This window comes from Dermacentor andersoni, chromosome 3 (genome assembly GCF_023375885.2).
Source record: "Dermacentor andersoni chromosome 3, qqDerAnde1_hic_scaffold, whole genome shotgun sequence".
Lineage (NCBI taxonomy): Eukaryota > Metazoa > Arthropoda > Arachnida > Ixodida > Ixodidae > Dermacentor > Dermacentor andersoni.
The window spans coordinates 115,418,490-115,432,173 of record NC_092816.1 but is presented as its reverse complement, the minus strand read 5'-3'; the positions used below and the strand labels follow the sequence as shown (position 1 = coordinate 115,432,173).

Genomic DNA, 13,684 nt, shown 5'->3' with positions numbered 1-13,684 from the left:
TCTGTATTCTAGTGCATTTTTATGGTGTTTATATTGCCTTAAGTATTGTATATATCTATTGCATATTTATAGAGTAACGTGTATAACGATTACTGCAGTCTGATGCTTGAATTTTAATAAAGAATGTTTTGGATACAACCATGCGTCTCCTCACGGGATTAAACTTAGTGATGCAAAAGAAAGCCTAGCTTCAGAAGGATCGACATCTGAGCTGTGTTGTCTTTTCTACGTTCTTGTTCGTCTTGAGTGCACTAAACTTTTCTTTAAAGCCTAGCTTTTGCCGAAAACAGAATGCAGATTAATCACAAAGAAAAGTGAACATTGTGTTGGTGTTTACAACAGCACGCGTTTCAAGCAAGTTTTGTTGTTTTCCTTATAATAATAACAATAATAATAATCCCGTTGATCGCACTTTGTTCTTTTCAATTTGGTGGAATTAAAATGAAACATGGCATATTTCCAGTAGCGTAGCAGGCGACAGGGAGGGCGGGGGGGGGGGGGGGGGGTCAGTATAGGGAAAGGGGGCCTGCATGTGCATTAGCCCAGGGCCCCCATTTTTCTTAATCCGGCCCTGCGCGGCATGTGGCACGAAAACACGTGGGAAAACGAGGGTTTACTAATTAACTCTAATACTTGCATTTAAAGCACGAACATGAAAGTCTTGCAATGCATTGTTCTTAAAATTCTCCATATTTTAAAAAAATTTCAAGTTCATATCTCGCACAGTTCTTTTAGGAGTCTCGATAACACTTCGACTAGCGGCAGTACGATACCCTTGAACGCTTCAATTAGTAACTTTTGAGAAAGGCTGTGATGAACTTCCACAGAATAAACATTTATCACTCTCGACTAAAAACATTGCTTCCTACTTGGAATAATTGCAAACACCGTGCCCCGCATAGTTTACCGACGATACCGGCAGAAAATGACTGGATGACCTGTATAACGCATAAAAATTGGGAGAAATCGATAATTTGCTATTGTCAGAGCACATAAGCAACCTAGAAAATTCAAATTTTCGGTACACGTCACCAAAACGTGGCACCCATTTATTCAAAATAGGCTACATCTGCTGTTCTTCCTCCTGAGTATATAGAAACAAGTGCAAGTGTAGCTCTTATTTAGAAACATCCTGAAAATTAAATCGCCGAAGTGTGAAGTGACACACGGCTTTAGAAAATGTTCAAGTGAATGCTCAATCGGTATTGAAATGGCTCTGCACGTTCGACCAAAGTAATTTTCATGAAGATATCTACGATAAGTCGTGATCTGTAAGAGGTTTGATTATATTTTTGATGGTGATAAGAAACTGAGACTGCAACGCTGTGTTGAATATCCCGAGACAGAGATTTAATAGTTCAAGAATTTAATAATCCTACGATTTCATGCCGCACTGCCCTCCAATCGTTGGGAGCGGACGATTATAATCAGCAGCGCCTACCATTACCGGACCTCTCCCCTCGCCTGCAGTCAAAATATAGCAAGTTGCTTATGTTTTTAAATACGGTTAGGGTGTCCCAAAAAACTGGGCATGGTACAAGTAGCGCGAGCTGAAATTTAAACTGCCCTGCGGCCGGCTGTGTCCCCAGTCCATGCTAGCGTGTATGGCGAATGCCACACGTCATCCGCTACAGCGCATTCCGAGGAGGCGCAAAACACAACCCTCCCTGCCCAAGCAGGGAATACGTAGTGAAGACAAAGCATTACTTACGTGGCCACTTGGCCACTTTATTAGAAAGAAAACTTTGCTGCAGCTGTATTTCTGTTGGATTTGAAAGCGTGCAGCCGAAAGTACCCGATTTCAAAAGTGTTGGGGGAAGGGGGAGGGCAAATGGCATACTTTGCACCCCAACTTATGACAGTGGGAGGGCAGGGTGCAAGTGCCTCTCCTTCGGCCTGTCCCGGTAAATACCCCAATGACTGCGTTCTACTTGGCAGATTGCGGTACGCAAATATCACCTGGAGTTTTAAACACAGCTCCATTTTTTTTTTCAACAGAAGTTGCGCCTCGACAACCAGCAGGTGCTGACTTGAGCAGTCCGCCGGCAGATGTCGCCGCTATACCAGCCCGCTAGCGACACGAAAACACAACACAGCACGGCACAATTCGGGCGATCCCGAAGAGACTGATATTACAGCTCCTACACAAAATGGGAGTTGGGGTGCTTTGAGTGGACAGACGGCGCAGGTGCAATGTACAATGCGCGGCCAAGATCGGATGCCGCCGCCGCCGCGGGCGTAGCCTGAAACGCAAACTGGTTGCACCACGCTCGTTCGTCACACTTTGGTGTTCAGCGTAGGTGAGTATCCATGCATACCCATGTTTATATTTGCCCCGCTATTACGAAAAAAATAAAGCTTCGCAAACGACGCTACTACAGCACAGAGGAGACTGTCGCCAAGCGATGGCAGGGAACACCGCGCGTTCGCTCGGTTTCCTGACTTTCCTAACATCATCGCACAGATTCGTGTTCTACAGTGAACACCCATATAACCTGATCGCGGTCAGTGCCCCAAGCTTCAGCAACAACAAAAAATTTCGTATTTAGAAGCCCTGGTCAGGCGGGCCCGCGCCGCTGAGAGAGGAGGCGGTTGTCAAATCTGAGCACAATTAATCGCAGAACAGTGGGCTTCGTTTAGGGAAGCTCACGTCCAACTTGTAAAAAAAAATGACTGCGGCTTACTTCGGTTCACTCAGAATATAAGTGATAAGTGGAGTAGGCGAGTTGTGACGTGACAGCTAGGGTGCCATATATAGAAGCACATGTTTACCGATGCACTCCGTCCAGCGTGCGGCGTCGACCAAGCCCTGTGGCGAACGCACGTGACTTCGAAACAGAAGAGCTGTCACGGGGCGCTCGTCGGGCACTTCCGCCTCAAAGAGCGGGGAGACATCCACGAGTCTCCCTCCATGGACTGAGTGAATAGCCAATTCGTTCACGGGATACCAAACAACATGTGGGTTCGGAACTGCTACGCTCTGCCCGTCGGCGTCATCACGGACCCCTAGCTGATCTCGCTCAATCTTCGGCGCACGTTCGTGCTGATTGAGCAACAACCTGCACGAGCCGGCCAAAGGTATGCGCTCGACACAGCGCACTGCACAGATTGCCCGTGGGGCAATTTCTCTTTCTCGATGTTCGTCTTACGTTCCGCAGTTTGAACCACGATAGTTGAGCGAGAGAACTTGATCTTTAGCATGTTGGTTGATACTTGGTGAAAGCATCGTAGCGCAATTAAAGATTAGCACGCACGAAGTACAGAGGACCAGACACCACGGGCGCTACAATGATGTGAACGAAGTATCTCTAAAGCAGCACTTTTTTCCTGCATTTTTAAAGCACTGTCGACGTTCGGGATCTTTTTCCTTTCTTTATCTCGAGCGCATTCCAATATTTCTCGCGTACTCGTAAGCATCTTTCATATGCCATCAGCCTACATGTTCAGAAACTTGTGCTTAAATTTTGTTAGCCTAGCAGAGTCTTGTTCGTATATGTGTTTCTGTGTTAATCGAGTTATGTAATTTTACTAGGTTAACATCATGGAAACACATATACAGAAGAATTAATGAATAGAGCTTCGCGATCGTTTGGCGAGTGTTGGCGCTTAAAATGTACTGAGTGTATAATTGGCGTACCAGATGTAGATTACAAAAGCACCTCGTTCGTGCACGCATCAAAAAATGGCCCCATACCAACAGGAAGTCATGATTAAGGCACACTTTTCGAGGCAAATTAAACGAGGACGATTAACACAAACAACAGGTCAGGCACCCGTCCTGTTTATGTTCGTCGTCCTCATTTAATTTGCGCCCAAAAGTGTGCACTAATCATGAATCAATACCAGCCAGCTCAAACTGAGATCTTACTTGAACAGGGAGTCAGGCGATCGACAACGAATCCAGCTTTACGTTCAAGTGGCAAAAAAAAAAAAACCTTGGAGTTGTAGAAATAAGCGACAATGCTTCAAGAGCATATTGCAAGCACAAGATTAATCTGCACGCTGGTCGTGGTAAAACCAGTGACCTAGCTGCTATTGGTAAAATTGGCTAGAATGTTTTGTTTTCTATTGTTTTTTTGCATGGCTGTCAGATAAGTATACAATACGAAGAATTCACATCACACTATCGTTTTGTCGCGCACACTACACAAAACCACTACAATTTGAACAATGTGTTGGTTCAAAAGAAAACGGAGACACAGAAGTTGCCAGCCTTTTCAATTTCTTTTAAGTATACATATATATATATATATATATATATATATATATATATATATATATGCGTGTGTGTGTGTGTGCTCACTGTGTACTTTCTGTATTTCGTAGGTCAAGGTTGAGTTCCCAAAAAGCTCTTTAGTTGTTGAGGTCAGTTTCTTTGCGCTGAAAACCGATTCGTAGTTTTGCGATATTTCTTTTCTGCGCTGCTGACGCGAGCGTGCGATTGTGCATCGCCTTGCGTTGAAAGCGCTCCGACAGCTGATGCTCGCATTATTGACGATATCTATCCGGCGGCGTCGACCGGATGCTCGCATAGTTTCGGATTCCTTCGTGCACCTAGGTTTTCTTTTTAGGTTCTCTTTCTCTTTTTTATTTTGCATACAGAACTTCTGTGGTCGATGGCTGTGCGTGTAGTTCATTCTGCTTGTATTTATTGTGAGCCTTTAGCCTTTCGCCGCGCGACTGGCCGCTCGAGGCACTTTACGTGTATTCGCGGGCTTCTTTCATGCTCGGAAAAACACTTTTCTGTAGCACATATTTAGCAACTGAAAGCTGTAGCGAGAGTTTTTCATGTTGCTCTACAATTTTCTCATTGACACTTTTCATATAATTATATTTGAGAAGTTGAATAAATTGTTAAGGCTAATTATGTAATTAGACGGAATGCAAAAAATAATCGCAGTATCTCCGAAGCGACGGCAAACAACATTACCTTTCTTCTGTCCAGCTACGTGGCGTTTGCGCATTTTTGAATCTTCGTGCATGATAGTTGCGGCACCCTGTATATATATATATATATATATATATATATATATATATATATATATATATATATATATATATATATATATATATATATATATAAGATCTAACATTTTAGCGTGTGTGCAAGTTTATTTCTAGTTTAATTTGCAGTGTTCGACAGACCTGTGGCCGTACATGTATCGCGTGGATCCTCCTTGTCTAGTTTTTCAAAGCGCAGATCAAGACGTTCTCATGCGTGTGCAATAACAATGTGCTGCGAGAGTTCTAATGCGCCCCGCTGCGAAGAGCCAGGGCCGAATAGAAACCTTACATTCGAATCTGGAATGTGTTAATTCTTAAACATCTTTCGCGGCACTCTATACTGTGGCTCGTTGCGCCGTCCCTAAAGGAAATAAAGGTATTTCATTCTAATTTATTTATTTATTTATTTATTTATTTATACAGTTTCTTACAACGCCCTTCTGGGCATTAGTGTAAGGGGAAGGTATGAAACGTAAACTGCAGACATGTCCTGCAATATACAAAATACATACAAATACACGTATACATTTCATTCAGGGGTATTTCATGCTACACTTCCCTGTTGTCAGATCTCTGTCGTTAAAACAAGGTGCTTCAAGTTGATTCGTTACTGCTTAGCATCGACTGCGTGTTCGTTATGATTCAACAATATTGAGGACTCTAAACGCGCTTTTGCTCACATAGACAATTGAGTGGCCCTAATCAGAAGCTATCAGTATAGCGACGGCTTCTGATAAGCATTGAATCACGCCCTATTCTGCAAACGTGGTCTCCCTGACTACCGTAGTCTACCGTGCATAGAGCAGTGTTGGGAGAAGATTTTTTTTTTTCTTTTTGCGGAAATGTTTCTATCTAGACCTTGTGAACTTGCACGCATATCTCACCCGCTCACTAAAATCATTTGCACTACTTAAGTATGCTTCTTTCATGAGAAATGAGAGAGACCGAGACAAAAAAAAAACAAGGTTTCTTTTATAACGGTATTTAGTCAGATCTGTAGTGCTTGTACTTTGTGGGTGATGTGACGGATTGTAGCGTGCCCACCACTTCTTCCTTTAGGGCACAGCTCTTAGGCCCTACGGTGAGCGGCGGCGTTGTCCCTCGTGACCGAGCAATCGAGCGCAGCCCAAGATGAAAGCGAACGCGGAGCGCAGCGGGAGATGAAAGACGGTGTCAGCGATGAGAGCGCGAGGAGGTAAGCGGAGGTGGAGGGTGCAGCTGAAAGACGAGGCAGAAAGCAGGGGAGGAGGGTATGGCGAAAGCGTGAGAAGAAAAGCGCAGTGGCGCGCAAGACAGACCCTTCGACGACGATGGATACGAGATGGAGCCATCGTAGCGCGTGTTGGCTGGGAGGTCTCTCTGCGGCGGCGTCTGTGAATCGCGCCCACGCGTCACCCACGCGCTGCCTCTCGCGATCTCCCGATTAGCGAGGCAGTCGCGGCGCACTTCACTCCGTTTGAAGCGTACCGCACGAGACAGATTAAAAGCACGTATAGAGCTGCTCTCAAATTTCGCAGTAGGGAGTATGGCCATAGTCGGTGAATTTTTCAGTAACAAATTACATGTAGCCAATCATATTACTGGCGACGCAAACTGTGACGGGCGCCCTAGCTTTCAGAACCTGAATTTGTTGAAAACTACACTCGAAGGCCCGAGATCATCTCACGTAGCAGCAGCCTCGTGAATGAGCACGTTCGGATAGGCAGACCGAGGGAATCAATATCTGCTTCTTCATTGAACCGGCCGGTGCTGGTATGTATGTCTCCATGGTAAAGGCCACTCAGGGTGTTAGGGCCAAGAAATCCCATGTGGGCCCCTCGCAGTGGCGTAGCTAGGTCGTCTGGCACCCGGGGCCCATAGGTCTTCTGTCACCCCCCACCCCCGGGTGTAGCCGGCGGAAAGGGTGTCTTCAGACGTATATGACACCCCCCCCCCCCCCCGCCACTGGCCCCTTGCACCCGGGGCCCACGGCCCCCCGGCCCCCCCTGTTGCTACGCCACTGGCCCCTCGATTTCTATTCGCGTTATCATCGACAGTCATGGTGAGTTGAGTTCTGCTTTACATTTTCTTAGCTTGTCATTGGCCCAACCGGGAGTACCTTTCCTACTCCCATCAATAAGGAAGCGCTGCGCTTCATAGAGAAAGCAGATGCCAAGTAACGACAATATTTTTTTCTTCCTTTGTTTGCTTCCTTTCTTTTCTGTCATTTTGGATCGAATGGGCTTGGTAACCCTCTCAGCATAAAATTGCTAGTCTGCTTAGCTTTCTGCGTATTTATGCGTGCTGTTGGTTTGTAGGATGTCCAAGCTAACGTTAGCGGAGCTGTTATAAGAAAAAAAATGAAGAAAAATATATGCTAGAAAATACGGCAGTAAGACCTACTGTTTGCGGTCCTACTGACCGCTGTTTTTCCTTTGCTTTTTTCCATGCTTTTTTGGTCTTTTCCATTCCATTGTTAGCCTTTATATGGCACGTCACACGATACGAATAAACCAGTAGTGAGTTTGCGCACCTTCCGTTATCGTTGTCTTTGTTCTCATCCTCGTCATTGGGTGCACAGAGCAAGACGAAACTAAATACAAAAGTAACGAGCACAGCCATAACTCAGGCTACGCAAGGTACAAAGAAAAATGACGTGGTACGAAATTTACTCACGTATACATTCAAAAAATTTGAGAACATGACACCTTCCGGCTAAATTGCATGCCGTCGTCATTTCATCTTGTACTAACGTGAGGAAACAACCTGAACAAAGAGAGACACAAATGAATGAGACTTATCAGGTTCGCTAGCGCAAGAAGAGACGGAAGTCCACCAACTAGCCCAATTTCAAGCTTTGAGTCCTCATTTCAGCGCGCCTTTCTTTTTCTTCCTTCTTTTTATTTTTCAAAGCGTTAATATCGACGCAGTCGTCCGCTCTGCACTCCACAAAAGCCGCGAGGCTGTTGGACTGAGTCCAAGAATAACAATGAGCCCGTACAGGAACTACTCCCCTGCGCTTCGCGTTGCGAGAATACAACTCCTTATCCACTTCGCGGGCTCAGGCCTGCAGAGTTTACGGGCGTCGCGTGGCACTCAGTATTATTATCGGTGGGCAAAGGCCTGGTCACATGCAACGCACCGCAGCAATTATCGATGTACCGCGGTCCGCAGCTGCGGTGAATGCGCGCCTTGATACGAGTGATTCCCCGCCGTGCTGCACAGTTCGTCTGCATGAACACTGGAGCCGACATCAGCCGTCGTCGGGGTGACCACCACGCCCTGCGGCAGTGGTAAGCAAAGTCTACGTAATCCATTCTGAAACTGGGTCCGTGGTTCATGGTGTTGGTGTGTGAGAGAGAGAAACTGAAATAATATCAAGGCACGTATAGCTTAACTACACGGACGTCCGGTAGGGCTAGGCTATACGAGTGGTAAAGGAGATGAGGGATTGAAATGAAAAGGGAAGATGCAAAAGAAGATATTTCACGCGCATAGCAACACCTAATATCGTCTTCTCAAGTCCTTTGATTGATTTGAAGAGATACATTAAAGGGTGCATGGCTTTCTGGACTGGTGATGGGTGACGTTACGCACGTAGAATCACTGATGGTGTTGTTACAGGCAGGGTCGACCTGGCGTGCTTCGCCGAAAATAGTTCTGCCTGAACGTACCTTACAAAACTTTCATCAGTTCAGCGTCTCGGCGGGAAGGCAGTCAGCAGGCGTAGAAATTTTTTCCTTATTGCTGCGGCCCCTTCGGGAACACTGCGTACTGAAAACGCGCGTGGGGAAGACTTCCTTCTTTAGTCTGGGAAGCAGCAACGCCTATCTTTCCGCATCGAACTGTATAGCACAGCCTGATTAAATGTTTCAACATCACCGATCTCTCGACTTAAGGCACAAAGTGGGGTGGTACATCGTTTAACCATGCCTATGTGTAGGCGGAGCCGGGTTCGTGAGAGCAAAGATCACAAATGAACTTCGGGTTTAGAATCACTTGGCAGTAATGCGACTTTAAAGAACCTATCGTTTCAGCGTTCCGGTCAAGCACGCGAGTTTCTGCAAGCTTTTCAACCCTTTGATTACGAAGATGTGAACAGCATAAGATGACTGTTAATGGACAAGGGGCCCCACGTGATACGATAGTCGAAGTCAATGAGAACCGGTCAATTAACGTGGCATAGACGTGCGCCAGCTCTTGAAAGATAAAGCGAGTGATTTGGAGAGGCATTACCAGACGACTTGTACACGTAACGTTATGTTATCCACCGCACTGGTACTGGTAGCTGGACGACTTTCGGTTTCCCCTGGCGCGGGACATCAACTTCGCAACATTCAAACAATCAGACTACCCGCTGTGTTCGCAGGCTGGATGAAAATCACCATTGACGTCATTTTGGCAGCTGCGTATGTTACATGACTTAAATTGGAGTAGCTATATCTAACGTCTATAATTCCTTGGCGCATGCATGGTGTCGTGTGGCCAAGCCTTCCTGGAAGGCTGTGGGGGTTTCTCAAAAAGCCGAAATGAATCATGGCACGGCTTGACTATGAGTTGGTGTGCCACCCACTGAGATGTACACGTGTTTATTTTTGCCGTTCTATGGCGTATAGTGAGAGAAGAAAATTAGATGCTCGCAATACATGTGTACACAGCGACCTGCTAAAACGCCTGTGATTCTGTGTACAAACTCAGTGCGAAGTGCACAAGACATTTCACGATGCGGACATCTCCCCCACTCATGAGTGTCGTTCAAATCCAGGAACTAAACCAGGATAAGCATAAATATGTCATCCCTACAGGAGACCAAACTGATTAGATTTCATTTTTGCTCACACAACATCCCTCTCGTACAGACTCATTTAGCTGACATGCAACATCGAAGAAGCTAACCGCTCTGCGTCCCCGTCGAAGCGCATCTTTTTCACAAGCTGTGCAACCCTATGAGTACCGGAATATCTCCAAAGGCACATTATTGCTGTTCTTAGTCGCCATGATCTCATGCCATTATGTTTATGGTGTCATGAGTATCATCTATATAGTGAAGACTCAGCAGCTGAAGTAGCGAGTGAGAGAGACTGCCGGCAAGTCCATGGACACCACAAGTGTCTACGTGCCGCAGTAATCACATGTTCACCCAGTTGTATACGCTTAGGCCGCATTTGCTCTGTTATTATTATTATTATTATTATTATTATTATTATTATTATTATTATTATTATTATTATTATTATTATTATTATTATTATTATTATTATTATTATTATTAAATAATAGAACAATTTCACTTAGAAACCATGACGTCATTTCTAGCTAAACTTTTTGTCATATCACGCGGTCATTTTATTTCTGTCGCGGGACGGGGCACCATTGCTCTGCTCGAGGAATTTTCAGACGAATTAAACACAGCTTTAGAACAAAAGATGTTTGCATGTACACTGCTTCTCGATTCTTCTGAAGCATTCAATACTGCGAACCACAAACGCCTGCATTAAAAACTATACCTGCTCTGTTTCAGGGGGCCATTTTACCAGATTCTAAAAAAATTATTTGTACGGCCGCACGCAGGTGATAACTTTATAAAACCAGTTATTCACCAATAACGAATTACCTCTTAAAGCGGGAGTGCCTCATGGCTGTAATTTGTCTCCACCTTTTTTTAGCATATTTATAAATGACTTTTGCTTAGCTGTATCGAAGTCTGATATTTCAGTATGCAGATGATACAATCCTTTTAACAAAACATGTCTGTTAGTGAAAAGCAGTTGCGTTACTTCAAGAGAGTGTGTACAATGCACTAACCTGGTTTGCTAACAACTGTTTATGAATAAACAAGAAAAGAAAACAAAAATGTTTTGTTTTAGAAATCCACTTAAAACAACTGTTACAAATTTGCCACTGTTTATGCACTGTCCTAATTGCCATTCGTGTCAGTACGTCTCCGTAGAATATGTAAACTCTATAAACTACCTTGGTGTTTTCTTTGACAGTGACCTCTCATGGAATGATCACATGACATATGTTTGCGGCAGGCTCAGAAGTGTTTCGTCGCTGCTTTTTAACATTACATCCATTGTTCCGATGCCTGTAAAACTCACTATCATGTACGCCTTAGCATACAGTCTTACGTTATGTCAGACTTACAGATTACAGATTTCGGCTTTTGCTCTTATCGATGGCATTGTCGAATTGACAGAATTGTAAGAAGTATGTTGAAGTCTATTGCGTATAAGTCTTCCTCGGCTGATAATGTGAACTTGTTTACACGTCTGGGTTTTCCGTCATTTAAAACATTGTTCACTCAAACAGTTGTGGTAAGACTTTTCTGGAACCCCGCTTTCAAACAGGGATATATTACTCCCCATGCGGAAAACATTGCATTTTATAGTACCCTACTGCAAGATAAGGTTTGGTAAAGCTAGTAGGTACGCTTATGTCCCAGGAATATTAAATGAACCTGATCACATTTTTACTGCAACCACAAAACGCAACGTGAAAAAATTGTTGAATGCAGTAAAAGGGCTATGTATAATACTAAGTACTGCTCTCTTTTTCTCGTTTCTTGTATTTCTGTCGTCACTGATTTCAGCTAAGTTTGTTTCATTTTGTTGTGATGAGCTTCACCACCTTTTCATTGCTGTACATGTTGCTATATTGTTTTTGTTTGCCGATGTGCCGGGCCAAGTCACGCAAGTCACTTCTTTGGCTTTGACGAGCCTGCCTTCCGATGTACGAAGAATGTAAGACGGCAACAATAAATATTATCATTATTACTACTATTATTATTGGCAATTATTATTAGTATTATTATTATCATTAGTAGTTGTTGTAGTAGTAATAGTAGTAGTAGTAGTAGTAGAAGTAGTAGTAGTAGTAGTAGTAGTAGTCGTAGTAGCAGTAGTAGTAGTAGTAGTAGTAGTAGTAGTAGTAGTAGCAGCAGCAGCAACAGCAACAGCAGCAGTAGAGTAGTACTATATATAGCTGTACCTTCTTACCTAGAAAATGCTGCTTTAATTTTTTTTACCTTCCCTCATACTTAAGTGCTCACTATTGTGACCGTTTTAACTGCGGGCTATATTTTCCTACAAAACAGTTAAGGAAGGCAACCTGAGCCTATCTGTCACGGCGGGCGGCACGAAGCGGAAACAAAGGGCTCGCTGCTGACAAAGCAACGCTTAACGATGCAGACTAGAAAGAAAGAAAGGAAAAAGAATGGAGAGATTAATGGGGCGCTCGGTACAGCCGACGCAGATTGGGACAGAGAGGAATCTGGCGGCGGCCAGTGAACGAACAATCTGTGCAAGCAAACTCGCGTAATCCAGGCTTGCTTGGGCATATATTTGGGTGCATGTAGTTTCTTCATAGTCAGTCGTGAAGTGTATCTGTTTATTTATTGATTTAAAAAGTTAGCTTTATTTATTTATTTATTTATTTATTTATTTACTTATGTACTTATAATAGGCATTGAAGCTGTGACAAGTTTAGGAACTGTAAATATGCGCTTGAATATACAGAACAAGAACATCTAAAGCGTATATTAAACATAGAGTATATACACCGTGAATCGAACAAGACTATACTACCCACATCTGCGCATAATGTGAAGCAGTCTGGCTATTGTTTTCATAATCACTGAAAAAGAAACATCAGGACTGAATAACAGTATGCGCTTGATTATGATCATCGTGTAAGCAAAATTACATAGCCTTTTTGATAACTAGTTCATCGACGCATAGAGAGAACATTTTAATCTGAGAAAAGCAGACTGGTTGGTTGGAGGAGTTTTGTCTTGGACGCAGCAGATTCTGTTCACTTATTGCGTTTGGGAAACCTGTCCACGCATAAGGAAAAAGAATGAGGACTATTTCATTTCTGAACTAAATTACGTTCCCGCAAAAGCTGCGGCCACTGAATGCAATAGAAACAGTGAAAAAGTCACAAGTATGGGTTTTGACGTATATTATATGGCATTGAAATATCTACTACTCATGGAAAACGATCACATTTTGAGAGTACGATCTGGAAAGTAAAAACGCTTCCGAACACGGGACCAAGCACGAGCGAAAAATTCGGGTCTCACATCTGCATACGGCCCAAAGTTTCTTTAATCTTTTGTTAATTCTCGTTCAGCAGCTTGGCTGACGTTAACTTGTACAGTGTATTTTTGTTGGAGTGCGCATATTTAGGTAGCGTTACGGTGTAGTCACTACGCGCAAAAAAGAAAGATTGTAACCCACGTGTTGGGAATATGAGAAGCGATGGTTTCGTGAAGTTAGCAGAATGCCATGTAACTGATTACACGATTCGCAGCGTTTTGCACCGCAAAGATTAGTGAAGAGGGCAAGACGACGTGACCCCACGTGACTGCGCTTTATACTGCGTCCGGGAATGCGCAATTGCATTCGCTCGCCTGTGCAGCCGGTCGACTGCAGCGCCGCCCCCGCGGCACCAACGGGAACTACATATCTAGGCGCCGAACCTTGCTATCGCTCACATTGCGGGTGCTCCAATAACCTACGCACGGCACCTGTGTTCGCGCTCTATCAATCTCCTTGAACAAAAAAGAACAATGGCGCCGTCGCTCGGCCTTGGCTAAGCGGATCACGTTGCTAATGCTTCTCGTTAGAAAGTGCGTTTCGCGATAGGCCTGCCACCTTCACTGAAAGTATGTCCAGCGTCAGGATTGGCTGGTATTTTT

General features: G+C 44.2%; 1 protein-coding gene across 5 annotated transcripts in view; it reads left to right on the top strand.

Moving 5' to 3' along the window:
- The first annotated feature begins 2,126 nt into the window (after positions 1–2,126).
- Positions 2,127–13,684, top strand: part of LOC126539281 (uncharacterized) — a 54,583-nt gene continuing 43,025 nt past the window's right edge. For 2 of the 5 annotated variants that reach the window (XM_055074842.2, XM_055074825.2), the window contains exon 1: positions 2,127–2,300. The gene's annotated coding sequence lies outside the window, so the exon portion shown is untranslated. Of the gene's footprint in view, positions 2,301–2,843; positions 3,079–8,208; positions 8,277–11,608; positions 11,727–13,684 lie in introns of those variants that run through there. The other 3 variants (XM_055074832.2, XM_055074838.2, XM_055074841.2) reach the window with 3 other exon arrangements.